Genomic DNA, 17,703 nt, shown 5'->3' on the forward strand with positions numbered 1-17,703 from the left:
GCCCGGTCGCCGCTACACGACGATTCCTCCACCGCCAACCCCGACCGTGGCCGCGACAGCTCCTTTCCCACGCTCTGTCAGAAGCCGCTCGACAATCTGTTGTTCCGCGCTCGCCCGCGCTTCCCGCGTCCGCCTGTCTTCTCACCTGTGCGCCCTCGATTCTAGCGCCGTTAAACCGGTCGCTTCTATCAAATCTTCCGCACGGCGACGCACGCTTTCCGCCAAATCTCAACCACTAGTCTACCCGCTCCTACGCCGCCCTGACGGCAGAACGCAATGATCGCTGGCGTCACCCCCGGAGTTCTGCACCACCGCCCTCTTCGCTCAATCGCCGCCCCGGCAGAGCACTCCATTGCCTCTCCCCGGCCTTCGCGCCGCTCCCCTTCTCTCTCTCCCGCGCCGCTTCCTTTCCTCTGCTCCAGCAGCTATAAAAGGAATGCCCCTGTCGCCGGAGTTCCCTCCGCCATTGTTGCCCTAGCCATTCTCTCGCTCTCTGCTCAAGCTCCTAGCGCCACCCACCCAGTTCTTGAGGAGTTCTTCTCTCAGTTCTCTCTCAGTTTCTCCAAGTCACCCAGCCGCGTGCTCCTCCGTGCTGCGTAAAAGCTCTCTTGTGATCTGCAAGAAGCACCGCCGCCGCCGTAGCTTTCCCAGTCTTAGCCCTTGTTCGAAACTTTAGTCCCTCCGCCCAAGTCTGCTTCTTCCCGACCCCAAGCTTTCCTTTCAGGAAGAAGGTGAGTTGCCGACCCCAGTCCGCCTCGCCCGACCCCTCCTATCCGTCCGACCCCGGTTCCGTCTCGCCCGACCCTATCTATTCCGCCGATCCTTATCCGCCTCGCCCGAGGGTTCGGCTGTGGTCTTTTTCTTCAACCCGAGGGTGTATGTGTAAAACTGGGGAACCCTTCACCGCTTGCGTCTAAGGACCCCCAGTATATCACATCCTCTAGTTCAAGAATCAGATCATAAGTTCCTCTCCGACCCTTGCCTTTCGATCATCACCAGCTCTCTTGAACCACCCTAACCTCCTGCTCTTTGTCGCGAGTTTCTGGGCTCAGGCGAGCAAGTGTTGCTGTTGAAATAACTATCTATGCTAACCCTTGCATTGCATTCGTGTAGAGCTGCACCTCGCCGACGGCTTCTACGAGCTTCACCCGGCGCCAGAAGCAGAAGCTGTAGCCGAGTTCCTGCCCGCGAAAGCCGAAGCCACCCTAGAAGTCGAGCCGTTTTCGTCCTCTTTTCTTGAAGGCAAGCCCCGGTTGCATGAAAATCCTACGTGTTTTGCCAGACTTGCGCATGCCTTCTGTAACATGCTTGTGCATTTACGTATAGGAGTTGTGTGAAACCCTAGATGCATGACTTAGTCATCCCTATGATCTGAGCACGAGCTGTTGGACCGAGTAGCTGCATTGCTTAACTAGGAGACGGTAAAAGTCGAGTGATTTCCTGTCACTCGCGAGTTGTAGGAGTTGCATGTTTACTCTCCTGTTATAACTATAAGGACGATGGACGGGGCAGGGTTTTGGTAACTCTTTGGTGGACGGATGGTCGCCCCGTCTGTCTATGAAAACTTGCTAAGGCCCGACAGTGGTGGTGTTCGTGATCAAGTGTTTGAAAGTACTAGCCTCATACTTAGTATGGGATGAGGAAGCCTAGTACCGGATTGAACCTAGACGTGAGCGGTCGCCCCATTGTTCTTGGAACGGAGTTTCCCCTGCTGGTTGTCGCACGTGGTGGCAAGCGTGGTCGCAGAACGGCAGAGGCCGGGTCTGTGGAACCTTGCACCAAAGGAAATGGGCCCGACACGGGTTAGGGGATTGATGGGGAAGGCCGACACAGGAAGCGACCTCCGGGTGCGCGGATGTCGTGAGGCTAGGTTCACCATGCATGGTTAAAGAACTCGAATCGATTCGTCTGCCTCTCACAGTTTGAGATTGCTTGATCACTATGTCACCCTGAGTAAATGAGAAATCTGATGATGACATGTTTATTGATGTATCTATACCTCTTGTTTGGTTCTATGAATGCTTAGAATAGGTGGCACAACCTAGACTGGTAAATGAACCTAGAACTGGAGCTAAAACTTGAAAATAAGGTTACTTAGTGCTTCTGGCAAATAAACCCCTCAGCCAAACAGCCCTACATGTCTAGAAGGAGGAGTAGTTACTCCTATCGGTTAAGTCTTGTTGAGCTTAGTAGCTCAGCCTTGTTGTGGCTCTTGTTTTTCAGGTGAAGTTGCTGCGCCCGACCCCTCTCTGGTTGGTGCTTGGCCGCCCCAGCTCCCGCCAGGCTGGACGGTCGAGTGGGATCCTTCCTCGGACGGCGAGGAGAGGAACCAGTGATGTCCCGGTTGGCCTCACCAGGGATGTCCGACCCCGACGAAGTCTTCCGCTAGTGTTTTACCCTTGTTGTTTTTCCTTGAACCTTGCAAAAACTCTGATGTTGGATTTTATGGCCGAACTAAATGGGTAAAACTTGTTTAACTCAGTGGACTCGTTGTATTCTCTGTAACCACTCACCTTCGTGTGGGTTTGCTAAACTCGATCCTGTTTAAGTGGTTAAATCGGAGGAAATCCGACGGCACTTCGTATTAACCCGGTTTAGGCAGGAGTGTCGCATGTTAGGCGGCTTAACCCTGCTTAATCAAGCTAATCCGAAGTGGATCCGCCACAGCTGGTATCAGAGCCGTGTTTAGCATTTCAGAGAACACAACAAGCCCTACACACTTTTCTGAAAAGATAAAAGTTGCCAGAAACTTTTGAAAAACCTCGTACGATCGTTAAGGATGGCTTTAGTACGAGAGGCCCTAGGGGAATTTTGGGGTTGTTTTAGGTGACTAATAAGTACTTGGTTATTTCTGCTAACCCTTCCAGCACTTCGCCACGTCTATCATACGTGTGCCGAGTTCCGCATCGCGAGCATGCGAGGGTTGATAGGGAGTTCCATTCAAGGGACCCTATCTTCGCGGTTGTTTTCGCCCACGTCTATCACACGTGCGCAGGTTCCGTATGTGCTCCATACGAAGGTTGGTACGGTTCGATTCCAACGAACCTATCAGCACGGTTGGTTCGCCACGTTTGTCATACGTGTGCCGATTCCGCATCGCGAGTATGCGAAGGGTTATATGGTTCCATTCAAGGGGAACCTATTTCCACGGTTGAGTGCTGTCCATGCAGCCTTAAACGCATGGGTGCCGTTTCTATAGCGAGCGGTAATGATTGGGAACGCTTTCGTGGGTGCTGGCACGAAACGTTCGTGTGTGGTGTTTTCTGCAGGTATGCTAACCGCGTTCGTATAGGAGACGTTACTAGAACCGACTAGTTATTATAGGGAGAGACGTATTGTTGCCTTGTCACCGGCGCTGACCGCGTAAGACCCAAAGTTTCGGGCGGTTGTTTTTTGGTTAAGTGTAAGGTAGGCCGTGCATGCGTCATACCTAAAAATCTATAATGTTTCCCTCGCAACAGCAACCTTGTTCAGAAGAGTTCTTTTGGATCTAAGGATTTCTAGTTTCTTTTAGTGCTCTCGGTTAAAACCGTATGCTTCTCTATCCGACCCCTGACCCTTGGAATCTATCTCACGTGGTTTTGGTTCTTGGTTCCAGATGGCTGTTCCCGGACATGTTCTTTTTGGAGCGGACGGTACCTTCCAATCGACGTGCCTGCATTTCGAGGGGTTTCCCGCGATTCTGTGGGATACGCTGAAGTGGTTTGGGTACCAGTCCCCGCCCTTGTATGCCGGGCGGTTATATCTGGAACAGGGCATTCAGACGTGCCAAGTACAGGCGCTGGTACCACCTCCCCCTGCACGGCCCGACTGGCCCTCTCTGGGCATAATAGCCTATGGTCTCGCTCCGGAAGATACCTGGGAGTCCGCCGCCCTTCAGTTGCTCACCCAGTTCTGTCAGCTGCATCCCGTGGAGATCACGCTCGACCCGATCTCCAAGCTAGAAGGAGAAGTCGCCGACCTCGTGGACGGCATGATAGAGCTCTCGGAGGAGAAGATGGAGGTGGAAATGGAGTTGGCAGTTGCCAATGCCCATTTGGAGGAGCATCAAGCTGAGCTCGAAGATATGCATGCCCTCAACATGCAGCTCGAGGCTCAGGAGGACCCTGAGGAAGATGAGGGAGCGTCCAGCATGGATATAGAGGAAGATGAGGGAGCGTCCGGCATGGATATAGAGGAAGATGGCGCCCCTTCTCCGACTCATAGTGTCCATTGGTAGATTAAGGGTCCTCAGGAAACCATCTTTTTGTTGTACTCCTCGGCAGCCTAGATTTTGGAAAAAGTTGTAATAGGTTAGCCTCGAGTTGAGTGCTCCCTGTGTTGAAATACCGTTGTATATAAAGTTAATCCTGGTGCATAGCTTTCTCATCTTTGTATGGTGTGGATGCTAGGTTGAGTAAGTTGTGCCTTGACCATATGCTGTGTTCTGAGGACCTGTTCTTTGGCCGACCCCAGCTTGTGAGACCGAGTGCGCCGACCCTTTGAGGCAGTTTCCGCCTCGTCCGACCCTTTTCAAGTATGGACCGTGTCCGACCCCTTGGTTTGAGTTGGATCAGATCATAGGAGTCTGTATGTGGCATGTGTTGCCTGAAGTGGAGTACCAGGTCAAGGTAGAGGTTATCTATGCTGAGAATGAGAGAAATGTGTTTTCTCTATGAGGACGTGTGTTGCACCATTGGCAAGAGTCGCATTAAGGGATTTAAATTATACGTTCCCTTTGTTGGAGTACACCTAAGGTTATGAAATTAATGGGGCGTTAACTCTTGCAGATGGCGCACCGCACTAGGTCTGCTTCTGTGCCCAGCGGTAGCGATCAGCGGCAGGATCTTCCCCCGCCCCCACCCCCATCGCCATTGGAGGCAATCCTAGCAACTCAAACTGAGCTGCTAAGGCATCTGGTGCAAGGACAACAACAACAGCCACATGGCGGAAGAGCTCAGCAGCAGCCACATATCGCACGGTATGAGGACTTTCTGGGGACACAGCCCCCTCTGTTCCAAAAGACACAAGAACCGCTCGATGCTGACGCATGGGTTCGTACGATCGAATCCAAGTTCGAGCTCCTCACCGCTCCATGCCCCGACAACAACAAGGCGCGGTTTGCAGCTCAGCAGCTGCGTGCCTCCGCACGGCTTTGGTGGGATCACTACCATGCCATGCTGCCGGCTGGCCACGTGGTCAGCTGGAACGAGTTCAAGACGGCGTTCAAAGCGCATCACATTCCAGAAGGTCTCCTGGAGCGCAAGCTCAACGAGTTTCTGGCCCTCACCCAAGGAACTTGGGATGTGCTGCATTACGCCCAAGCTTTCAATGACCTATGCCGTTATGCTGGCTATCATGCGGACACAGACGAGAAGAAGCGGGACAGATTCCGCCGAGGACTGAGCTTGGAGCTCAGGGAAAGGTTGAACCCCATCAATGTGGACACCTACAATGAGTTGGTCAATCTGGCCATCTCTCAGGAGGACTGCATGCAAGCCCTCAAGGCCGACCAGAAGAGGAAAGCCTCTGTGGCATTTCCGAGTCCGCCGACTCGAAGGTTCCGGATGGTTCCTCCACAAGCCCCTGGCCGACCCCAGCAGTCAGGGAAATGGATCGCCCGACCCCCGCTGGCAACAACGCCTCGTTTTCCAGGCTTCCAACCGCAAGTGCCCCGGCCGACCCTGCCAACGCCACCTCGCCCGGCGGCCAGTAACCGTTGTTTTACCTGCGGCAATGAAGGACATTTTGCAAAGGACTGCCCCAGGAACAAGAATCAACAGCAAGGTCAGAACCCCATGGCAGCCAGAGGAAGAAGGCCCAAGGTGCAAGTCCGACAAGGCCGACTCAACTACACCAGCTTGACCGAGCTCCCCGAAGGTGCGCCAGTAATGACGGATACTTTCCTTGCTTTAAATCAAGCTGTTGTTGTGTTGTTTGATTCGGGAGCCTCTCATAGCTTTATCGGGAGTAAGGCTAGGGAAAGATGTGGGCTAAGTGTCGGTCACACTAAGGAACCTTATGTGATCGCCACTCCTGGAGGAAGGATAACGTCGGATCAGGTCGTTATTCTTGTACCTCTCCAGCTAGGTCCCACCCTCTTCAAGGAAAACCTTGTCATCCTTGACCTAGAAGGCATAGATGTCATCCTTGGTATGGATTGGATGGCCCGACATCATGTGGTTCTAGATACATCAGCCCGATCTCTCTACGTCAGCTCACCCTCCCATGGCAGTTCTACCATATCCTTGACCCATCCTGAGTCTTCGCTTCCTTGTGCCTACCCTCTCTTGGGAGCCCGTCTAGAAGACCTCCCGGTTATCTGTGAGTACCCTGATGTGTTTCCAGAAGATTTGCCGGGTATGCCACCTGATAGAGAAGTTGAGTTTTCCATAGAGTTGATCCCTGGCACAACCCCTATATCTAAGAGACCCTATCGGATGCCACCCGCTGAGTTAGCCGTGTTGAAGACCCAGTTGCATGATCTGTTGGAAAAGGGCTTCATTCGACCCAGTACATCATCTTGGGGTTGCCCTGCCCTATTTGTGAAGAAGAAGGATGGCAGTCTACGTATGTGTGTGGATTACCGACCCCTCAATGCTGTGACAGTCAAGAACAAGTACCCACTGCCACGCATTGATGTCTTGTTTGATCAGTTAGCCGGAGCAAAAGTGTTCTCCAAGATCGATCTTCGTTCTGGTTATCACCAAATAAAGATTCGACCCTGCGACATACCCAAGACAGCTTTCTCTACCAGATATGGACTGTACGAGTACCTAGTCATGTCCTTTGGACTCACCAATGCACCCGCCTATTTCATGTACCTCATGAACTCGGTGTTTATGCCCGAGCTGGACAAGTTTGTAGTGGTGTTCATTGATGATATCCTAGTGTACTCGAAGAACGAAGAAGAGCATGCCGACCATCTTCATATAGTTCTCCAACGGCTAAGAGATCACCAGCTTTATGCCAAGTTCTCCAAGTGTGAGTTCTGGCTAGATAGTGTTAAGTTCTTGGGACACACTATCTCCAAGGATGGTATCGTCGTTGACCCCAGTAAGGTGCAAGAAGTTATGGAATGGAAGTCTCCTGCCTCAGTACACCAGATCAGAAGTTTCCTTGGACTGGCAGGTTACTATCGACGTTTCATACCGGATTTCTCCAAGATAGCTAAGCCAATGACCGAGTTGTTGAAGAAAGAGGTCAAATTTGTGTGGGACAAAAAGTGTGTAGAAGCCTTCAAGACCCTGAAGCACTTGCTGACCACGGCCCCAGTTTTGGCTCAGCCCGACCCCTCTAGGCCGTATGACGTATACTATGACGCCTCTGGCACTGGACTCGGATGTGTTCTCATGCAAGACACTCGAGTCATTGCCTATGCCTCACGTGCGTTACGACCTCATGAGCTAAGCTACCCAACCCATGACCTTGAGTTGGCAGCAGTGATACATGCCTTGAAGATATGGAGGCACTACCTAATAGGAGCTCACTGCAACGTCTACACCGACCACAAGAGCCTCAAGTACATCTTCACCCAAGCCGACCTCAACATGCGTCAGAGAAGATGGCTGGAGTTGATAAAGGATTATGAATTGGAAGTGCACTATCATCCCGGCAAAGCCAATGTGGTAGCCGATGCCCTCAGTCGCAAACCCCATTGCAACTGCTTGTTGTCAGCAGCCTTCACCAAGACTCTGTGCCACGAGATGGGAAGACTCAGTTTGGAGATTGTTTCTCAAGGAACCCTTGGTCACATCATCCTTGACTCAGTTTTGGAAGACCAAATCCGGTCAGCACAAGTAAGAGATACGGAAGTACAACGGATCATCAGTAAGATCTCAGTAAAGGATGAGGGATATAAGCAATTCCGTCAGGACAGAACGGGAGGTGTGCATTATGGAAACCGGCTAGTAGTACCCGCCGACCCCGAGTTGAGAAAGCAAATCCTAGATGAAGCCCATCTCTCCAAGTTCTCGATCCATCCTGGCAGCAATAAGATGTACCATGACCTCCGTCAAACCTTTTGGTGGAGTGGAATGAAGCCGGAGATAGCTCGGTATGTTTCGGAGTGTGACACCTGTCAACGCGTCAAGGCCAGTCATTTGAAGGTAGCAGGAACCCTGCAACCGCTACCTATTCCCTCTTGGAAATGGAAAGACATCAGTATGGATTTCATAGTTGGACTACCCCTTACAGCGCAACGATATGATTCCATCTGGGTTATAGTGGACCGTTTGACAAAGGCGGCACACTTCCTTCCTATTCGTACCACCTACACAGTCAAGCAGTACGCAGAGTTGTACCTCGACCGTATAGTTTCCCTACATGGTGTACCCAAGACTATCGTCTCTGATCGAGGAGTTCAATTTGTGGCACGTTTTTGGGAGCAACTACACACATCTATGGGCACCAAGCTCATCCGAAGCTCCACCTATCATCCTCAAACCGATGGCCAAACCGAGAGAGTCAACCAGATTCTTGAAGACATGTTAAGAGCTTGTGTTATCCACTATGATAAGAATTGGGACAAGTGTCTGCCCTTAGCAGAATTCTCCTACAATAACAGCTACCAGGCCAGTTTGAAGATGGCACCGTTCGAAGCCCTGTATGGCCGAAGATGCAGGACACCCTTGAACTGGTCCCAACCAGGGGAAAGACAGGTCTATGGCCCTGACTTAGTGGCAGAAGCCGAAGAGCAAGTGAGGGTAATTCAAGCAAATCTCAAGGCGGCCCAATCTCGACAGAAGAGTTACTCCAACCGGCGAAGAAGACCCCTGCAGTTCGACCTTGGTGATCATGTGTACCTTCGAGTATCCCCGACCAAAGGAGTGCAACGGTTTGGAATAAAAGGCAAGTTAGCTCCCCGCTATGTTGGCCCTTATGAGATTGTGGAGATATGTGGACCTGTTGCTTATCGGATCCAACTCCCAGAACAGCTATCGGCCATACACGATGTTTTCCATGTGTCTCAACTGAAGAAATGTGTCCGAGTTCCATCAGAGATCTTAGAGCAAGAACAGCTTCAGGTAGAGCCCGACCTGACCTACGCCGAGTACCCAGATCGAGTTCTTGACCAGAAGGAAAGGCACACCCGACGCCAAGTGGTAAAGATGTACAAGATCCTCTGGAGAAACCACACCGAAGATGAAGCAACATGGGAAACGGACGAGTATCTGAACAAGCGATTCCCAGGTTTTCTATCTCATCAAGGAGGTAAAAACGTCATCCTGCTTTTGATGCCTGAATCTCGGGACGAGATTCTTTTTAAGAGGGGTAGGCTGTAACGACCGACCCCTAAACCTTCCCGAGTTAATCTTACTCAGAGCCCTTGATCCTAGTCATCTACCTTGTTTTTCCCGCGCCGAGCGCTCAGCTATCCGCCCGGTCCCGACCCCTGAGATCCGACCCCTCTCCGCTTCGTTCCTCTCCCGACCTCGGCAAGTGCAGCCCGCCGTCGGATCCTGCTAATCTTCCTCAACCATCCGTTCTATCCACCGGTGGACCCGCAAGATCTTTTCCCCAGATCCTCCGTGACAGCCGCACTCGAGTTGCATGGCCGCTTCAGAGTCGTCCTGCCGCGTGGCTCGTCTTCTCCGACACCGCCGCTCAGTTTTGTCTCTGGCAAGCGACCGAGTGGGTTCTCGCGCCCCCTTCCCCAATGGCAGCGGAAGCCCTCTGCACCCCTTTCTGCAGAGCCTCGCCTCCCGCGCCCATCATCACGCCGCCAGATCCCGGCCCCAGAGCCCGATGTCGCCCGTCTTTTCCGTCCCTTCAGCCACAGTCGCGCCGCCCGGTCGCCGCTACACGACGATTCCTCCACCGCCAACCCCGACCGTGGCCGCGACAGCTCCTTTCCCACGCTCTGTCAGAAGCCGCTCGACAATCTGTTGTTCCGCGCTCGCCCGCGCTTCCCGCGTCCGCCTGTCTTCTCACCTGTGCGCCCTCGATTCTAGCGCCGTTAAACCGGTCGCTTCTATCAAATCTTCCGCACGGCGACGCACGCTTTCCGCCAAATCTCAACCACTAGTCTACCCGCTCCTACGCCGCCCTGACGGCAGAACGCAATGATCGCTGGCGTCACCCCCGGAGTTCTGCACCACCGCCCTCTTCGCTCAATCGCCGCCCCGGCAGAGCACTCCATTGCCTCTCCCCGGCCTTCGCGCCGCTCCCCTTCTCTCTCTCCCGCGCCGCTTCCTTTCCTCTGCTCCAGCAGCTATAAAAGGAATGCCCCCGTCGCCGGAGTTCCCTCCGCCATTGTTGCCCTAGCCATTCTCTCGCTCTCTGCTCAAGCTCCTAGCGCCACCCACCCAGTTCTTGAGGAGTTCTTCTCTCAGTTCTCTCTCAGTTTCTCCAAGTCACCCAGCCGCGTGCTCCTCCGTGCTGCGTAAAAGCTCTCTTGTGATCTGCAAGAAGCACCGCCGCCGCCGTAGCTTTCCCAGTCTTAGCCCTTGTTCGAAACTTTAGTCCCTCCGCCCAAGTCTGCTTCTTCCCGACCCCAAGCTTTCCTTTTAGGAAGAAGGTGAGTTGCCGACCCCAGTCCGCCTCGCCCGACCCCTCCTATCCGTCCGACCCCGGTTCCATCTCGCCCGACCCTATCTATTCCGCCGATCCTTATCCGCCTCGCCCGAGGGTTCGGCTGTGGTCTTTTTCTTCAACCCGAGGGTGTATGTGTAAAACTGGGGAACCCTTCAACGCTTGCGTCTAAGGACCCCCAGTATATCACATCCTCTAGTTCAAGAATCAGATCATAAGTTCCTCTCCGACCCTTGCCTTTCGATCATCACCAGCTCTCTTGAACCACCCTAACCTCCTGCTCTTTGTCGCGAGTTTCTGGGCTCAGGCGAGCAAGTGTTGCTGTTGAAATAACTATCTATGCTAACCCTTGCATTGCATTCGTGTAGAGCTGCACCTCGCCGACGGCTTCTACGAGCTTCACCCGGCGCCAGAAGCAGAAGCTGTAGCCGAGTTCCTGCCCGCGAAAGCCGAAGCCGCCCTAGAAGTCGAGGCGTTTTCCTCCTCTTTGCTTGAAGGCAAGCCTCGGTTGCATGAAAATCCTACGTGTTTTGCCAGACTTGCGCATGCCTTCTGTAACATGCTTGTGCATTTACGTATAGGAGTTGTGTGAAACCCTAGATGCATGACTTAGTCATCCCTATGATCTGAGCACGAGCTGTTGGACCGAGTAGCTGCATTGCTTAACTAGGAGACGGTAAAAGTCGAGTGATTTCCTGTCACTCGCGAGTTGTAGGAGTTGCATGTTTACTCTCCTATTATAACTATAAGGACGATGGACGGGGCAGGGTTTTGGTAACTCTTTGGTGGACGGATGGTCGCCCCGTCTGTCTATGAAAACTTGCTAAGGCCCGACAGTGGTGGTGTTCGTGATCAAGTGTTTGAAAGTACTAGCCTCATACTTAGTATGGGATGAGGAAGCCTAGTACCGGATTGAACCTAGACGTGAGCGGTCGCCCCATTGTTCTTGGAACGGAGTTTCCCTTGCTGGTTGTCGCACGTGGTGGCAAGCGTGGTCGCAGAACGGCAGAGGCCGGGTCTGTGGAACCTTGCACCAAAGGAAATGGGCCCGACACGGGTTAGGGGATTGATGGGGAAGGCCGACACAGGAAGCGACCTCCGGGTGCGCGGATGTCGTGAGGCTAGGTTCACCATGCATGGTTAAAGAACTCGAATCGATTCGTCTGCCTCTCACAGTTTGAGATTGCTTGATCGCTATGTCACCCTGAGTAAATGAGAAATCTGATGATGACATGTTTATTGATGTATCTATACCTCTTGTTTGGTTCTATGAATGCTTAGAATAGGTGGCACAACCTAGACTGGTAAATGAACCTAGAACCGGAGCTAAAACTTGAAAATAAGGTTACTTAGTGCTTCTGGCAAATAAACCCCTCAGCCAAACAGCCCTACATGTCTAGAAGGAGGAGTAGTTACTCCTATCGGTTAAGTCTTGTTGAGCTTAGTAGCTCAGCCTTAATGTGGCTCCTGTTTTTCAGGTGAAGTTGCTGCGCCCGACCCCTCTCTGGTTGGTGCTTGGCCGCCCCAGCTCCCGCCAGGCTGGACGGTCGAGTGGGATCCTTCCTCGGACGGCGAGGAGAGGAACCAATGATGTCCCGGTTGGCCTCACCAGGGATGTCCGACCCCGACGAAGTCTTCCGCTAGTGTTTTACCCTTGTTGTTTTTCCTTGAACCTTGCAAAAACTCTGATGTTGGATTTTATGGCTGAACTAAATGGGTAAAACTTGTTTAACTCAGTGGACTCGTTGTATTCTCTGTAACCACTCACCTTCGTGTGGGTTTGCTAAACTCGATCCTGTTTAAGTGGTTAAATCGGAGGAAATCCGACGGCACTTCGTATTAACCCGGTTTAGGCAGGAGTGTCGCATGTTAGGCGGCTTAACCCTGCTTAATCAAGCTAATCCGAAGTGGATCCGCCACAGTTTTACTCCGAAACTGGGGGGCATGTGTTGACGCTAGATTTCGTCACCAGTGGAATCGGCGCCAAGAAAAGAGGAAATTGGAAAAGTACAGTTGGGAATCGGCCGAATGGCGCTACAGTTCGAGATCGGTTGGTTGGCGCCACAGTCCAAGATCGGCCAATGCTACAGTACGGGATCGGCCGATGACTTCTGCCTCGCTTAACCCTTGGGGTTCGGATCGGACACGCCGGGTTCCCGATCGGTTACCTTTTGCCGATAAGGAATCGGCCGATTAGGAGGTTGGGATAATTGGACCGGTATGTGCTTGGAAAGGAATAGAAGGATGAAGGGGAGATCAGCCCATGAAGCATATAATAATCAACCTAACACGAATCGTACTTGTAAAAAATCGTTTTCTATTTGAATTAGGGATAGAGTTCTAGTCAGTTAAGGATGTCATCTGTACGGGGCTATAAATAGCTACCTTTGTAAATCTGTAATCATCAACAAATCAATACAACCAACTACTATTTCCTCGTACTTACTTTCGAGCAGGCGATTTCGCCAAGCACTTTCTCCTTTTTCACGAGTTCGTACGGGTTGGCAGGGCTGCATCAACTTGATCTCCGGCCGATCTTGTAAGTTCCGTTTACCGAGTAAATTCTAAGCTTTAACTTCGGACGCATCGCTGTCGTTTCGTTTAGATTTATTCACTAGTTATCGATATTTACTAGAATCATAGGTTTTACCTGTCTTTCTAGTTTTATCACCAGTTATCCAGCTAGGAATCGGCGGTTTCGGCTTTCTTTACTTTCTGCTATTAAATTCACTTATTTTACATATTGCCGATTAGATCTATTCCTAGTGTTGTTACTATAGCATTGTGTCGATTACTCCAATAGTTTTCTGTCTACAAGGCTACAGTGATCGGCTGCCTTATAGCCGATTCCTTTATTACGGCAAATCGGCCGATTCGCTGATAAGCTCTCTCGAGATCGGAAACTTAGCCGATCGTGATTTCTGGACCTGACACGTATTCTTCCTTGCCAATCAACAGGTCAGATTGGCTGGCACGCCGCGCGAACCACACCAGGGCAATCACCCGAACAGGAGTTAAGCAGATTCTCCTGGGTCGTGTGTCAGACGCTGGGGATTCGGTTGACCGATTTCTAGCGCCAACAGTATGAGTATGTGACAAGTACACGCAAAGATCGCTCATGAAAATATTACATTAATTAATAATTATTTAAAATAGTGCACTTAATAAAAAAATAATCTACGGATAAATATATATTTCAATAAATATAAAAAATTATCAATGAATAAGAAAAACTTTATAAATTTTTTATTAATAAATATATAAACTAGAGTTTTTATTAAATGTAATATTCATATATATTATTATTAAATTTTATGGCATTGGTCACTAAAATTAGAGATAAATTTTAAATAATTCTATAGATACAACATTAGTAATAATAAAAATAATATCATCAATTATTAGTTATAAAGATAACCTTCAAATAGTTTCAATGATATACTGTCATTATTAATATTCAAATTAACATCATTCATTATTAGTTATAGAGATAATTAATAGTTTCATATGGTCGGATAAAGATAGTGTCGGATATTGTTGAATACGAATGTGGAATCAGGTAGAGAGAAAATCAAGAAAAAGAATTCGAACATTTTAGTATCATATTAATTCGAATACGAATACAGGTATACATATTGTCGTTTTAGCGGGTGCAAATGTCAATTTTTTACATTTCCATTTGTGCTCGTTCGTTCGCATGCAGCATGCAGCAGAGGCAAGAGGGCGAGGGGAATGTTTGGCGCGTTGGGCGACAGGTTCACATGCGTACACGTAGTAGTGGTCAACTTGTGCTCGTTGTTGTATACAGACTACAGCAGTGTACTCTGTTTTCGATCAACACCATACGTAGTCTTCGAACTTCTCTTTGCAGAGTCAAGTACCGTCATACTCCGAAGCCCATCTCGGAATCGGCCAGCACGCGTTCGTTTTCTTGGTTCCAATTTCCAAATCGCCATACTCTGGACAGAGTCGTCTGAATTTCGTGCTCATGCACGGACCTGGTACCGTGGTAACGTACCCTGCTGGAGACGTACTGCCGGTACCTTACGACGCCGCCGCGGACCTCGCTGGACATAAATGGCGGAGAAGCACTACGGCGAGTGGCAGCGCAGCAGGTAGCAAGACAGGGGAGCACTTGTACCAACAACACCGTTGCCCGCATGCAATCCTCTTCGTAGCTGCTATGCTGAAATGACCTTGGCAGCTACCCCACCTTGGCGCCGGGCCGCCGGCACCACCGAACCGGGTGTCGGGACTGGGATTTTGTGAGTTGCGACCGGCTGACCGCGACTCTTGACCATCCTTCTGTTTTTTTGGCTTCCCTCCAAACAAAGTGATTTCTTGGCTTGGACACTAACGCCGGCGTCGGATGGTGTATTGCCTGGAACTGCATTACGTGCTGTTCCCGTCGTCGCGCGCGTGCTTGCGTACCGTACGCCGACGGGAACCCGCCCGCAGCAGCATCAGGTTTCCACACCTGGCAATTTGTTTTGGATCGCCGGCCGCCGGGGCTGCTTCAAACCGTGCACGCGGGCTTGGGAGTCGGGGACACCTGCGGGCACGCACGATTCACGACGATCTCGTTCGGTGGCCGCCCAGAGTCGAATTCGCGGCCCGAGACGGCTCAGGACCTGGCGCGTCGCGACTCGCCCAAGTGGGGAAGGGCCTCCCATTGCCTCTCCATGTACCAGCCAACCGCCGATCGAGACCGATCACGGGGTCCCGAGTGAGCATGAGCACGGAGGGACCGCACGCGCCCGGCGCCCGGGTCGCTCGGCCCGGTCCGCTGACTCGCTGTCGAATCCATATCCCATGATCCCATCCCGTCGTTTCCACACCGCACATGTTCACACAACGCCCTTGGGTGGCATGCCTAGAGCCCCAGACGAGACAGCATCAGGCATTCAGGCCCGGCCAGCTTGGGTGGCGCTCCGCGACCGAATCGCCCGTCGCCGGCAGCAGGTCGTCGTCGTCTGCCACTCAAAGGAAGCTGCGTTTCCGACGGGGTCGGTCGGAGCTGGTCGGGCCTGTAATTTTCCGTTCTAACATGCCCATTCTCTTGTCTCTGCTGGTACGGGACACCGTAGGCGTAGGGTACGACGCAGCGGGGCACCGCCAGGCTAGACGTTTTTTTTTTCATCCGTCGCCCGCCCCCGCGTAGCAATCGCCTCCTCCCTGCGGTCGACGCCACTACCTTGTCCTCGTCTTCTCTACATAGCGGTCCCGCTATATAAAATTTATCACCGTAGTAGTTCAGGGTTTCATTCATCTTCTTTCCTTCTCTATCTTTATCTTTTCCTTTCCTCTTGGTGCCGACGGAGGACGACGATGGGCGCTGCACGCTCCCATGTGGGAGTGGCGACGACAGCGGGCTCCCTCGCGAGGGTGGCAGTCGGCGCGGCATGCTGCCTCATAGGAGCCGTGGCGGCTGCGAACTCCATAGTGGGAGTAGCGGCGGCGACCCGGCCGCGCTGCCGTCGGGATCAACATTTTTTTTGAAGTTTTTTCTATAACTTTTGATCTTCAATTTTTTTCCTTCAAAATTTTTGCTCCAACTTTTGTTTTCTGGCTATTTTTTTCATCATTTTTCATCAAAAACTTTTTTCCTTTTCTCAAAGTTTTTGTTTTAAATTTTGTTCTCGTCTTTTTTTCTCTCGGAATTTTTTGCTAGAACTTTTGGTATATTTGAATTTTGTGTATAGCCTTTCCTTTGTTCTAACAAGATTTGCTTCATTTTTTTTTGTTTCTGAATATTTTTTTAGAAAATGTTGCTTCAAAGTTTTTGTCAAAAGTTTTGTTACCAAATTTTTTGCACACAATATTTGGTTTTACTTAAAACTTTTGTAGTATTTTTTGCTTTTTTTATTTTTGTACTTTTCAAAAAGGATATTTGAATTTTTTTAAAAAATATTTGTTACGTACTATGTTGGAGGTGGGGCGTACGAAGGGATTAGCGGACGGCGCGCAGCTCGAGGAGGATGGCATCCAGTAGCAGGATCCAAAGTGGAAAGGGGATGTTCGAACGGGAATCAACCTGACGGAGACAATCTCTCGAGCGACCATAAATTAGTGGTGCTTGACCATCATCGGTTTCTACCACAAATAGGGAAGTATTTGGTTTGATAGGCCGTTTGACATGCGGGGCCGGGCAGTGGATTGGTGAAGTTCTATGATCATTTACTACCTCATAAACCATGCCTACCCTTGATACTGTTATACATAATAAAAATATTTTCAGACTACCTGTCTATGTCGCTTTCCTAACATTGTTCGTTCTCATGGCGGAAAACATGCATTGTTCGAATGGCAAAAACATCCATCCAATTCTTCGAAACTATAAATACTACTTCAAAACTATAAATACTACGTGGAAAATGGGAAAAATATATGTTTACGACAAGAAAGAAAAACACTTGTCATGGGCCGGAATTGGATGCCCGTTGGGCTTACAGCTCTGGTGGTAACAAATACTCGGATGCAAGTCATGTCTCAGCAACTTGTGAATGAAAAATTTCAGAATGTGCCAAACTCGAGATTGCAGCCCACAACTCCTCATCTGGATGCACTGGGAGGCTTCAATTCCAAGACAGCGTTTTGGATGCTGTATGGTGAAACTGTGAAAGTGCAACCGGGAGTGTTTGTAGGGCAGCTCTACACTACACACAGGAGTGTTTTATCTGATTACACACAGGATCTCCAGATGCTGCCCTCCAAAGACATGACGATCCGATGATGACCACCGCCAACAGCCTTCGTGTGGGATCTTCAATTTGTCGCTCATGGATTGTTCAGCTCGATCAAGATCATCTTTCTAGAAGTTTGAAAACTTACAGCAAAACGATGATGAATACAGGCTGCTTTGTTTGCAAACATGTACGTTCTCTCCGAGTTCCTTGCCATCTTTTCTAGACATCCATACAATTTTGAACGCGTGCAAGTTATAGCGAGCATCAGAAAGGCAAGGCTCGAATATTTGCGCTAGGTCTTCGCTGTCCTCTTTTTCTTCATTGAAGAACTCCCTGTAAGAATTGTATAAAACAAGAATAGAAGGGAAGTGTTATTAATTAAGCATCAAAATTGCAAGGAACCTTTGAATGAAGTAGAACTGACGTGTATTTTTGAATGAAGATTTATTTTTGGACAGTAAGGCAAACCTGCAACTAGGAAGCATCTTGGAGGAGGAGGACTCGA

This window comes from Setaria viridis, chromosome 4 (genome assembly GCF_005286985.2).
Source record: "Setaria viridis chromosome 4, Setaria_viridis_v4.0, whole genome shotgun sequence".
In the NCBI taxonomy this organism is placed as follows: Eukaryota; Viridiplantae; Streptophyta; class Magnoliopsida; order Poales; family Poaceae; genus Setaria; species Setaria viridis.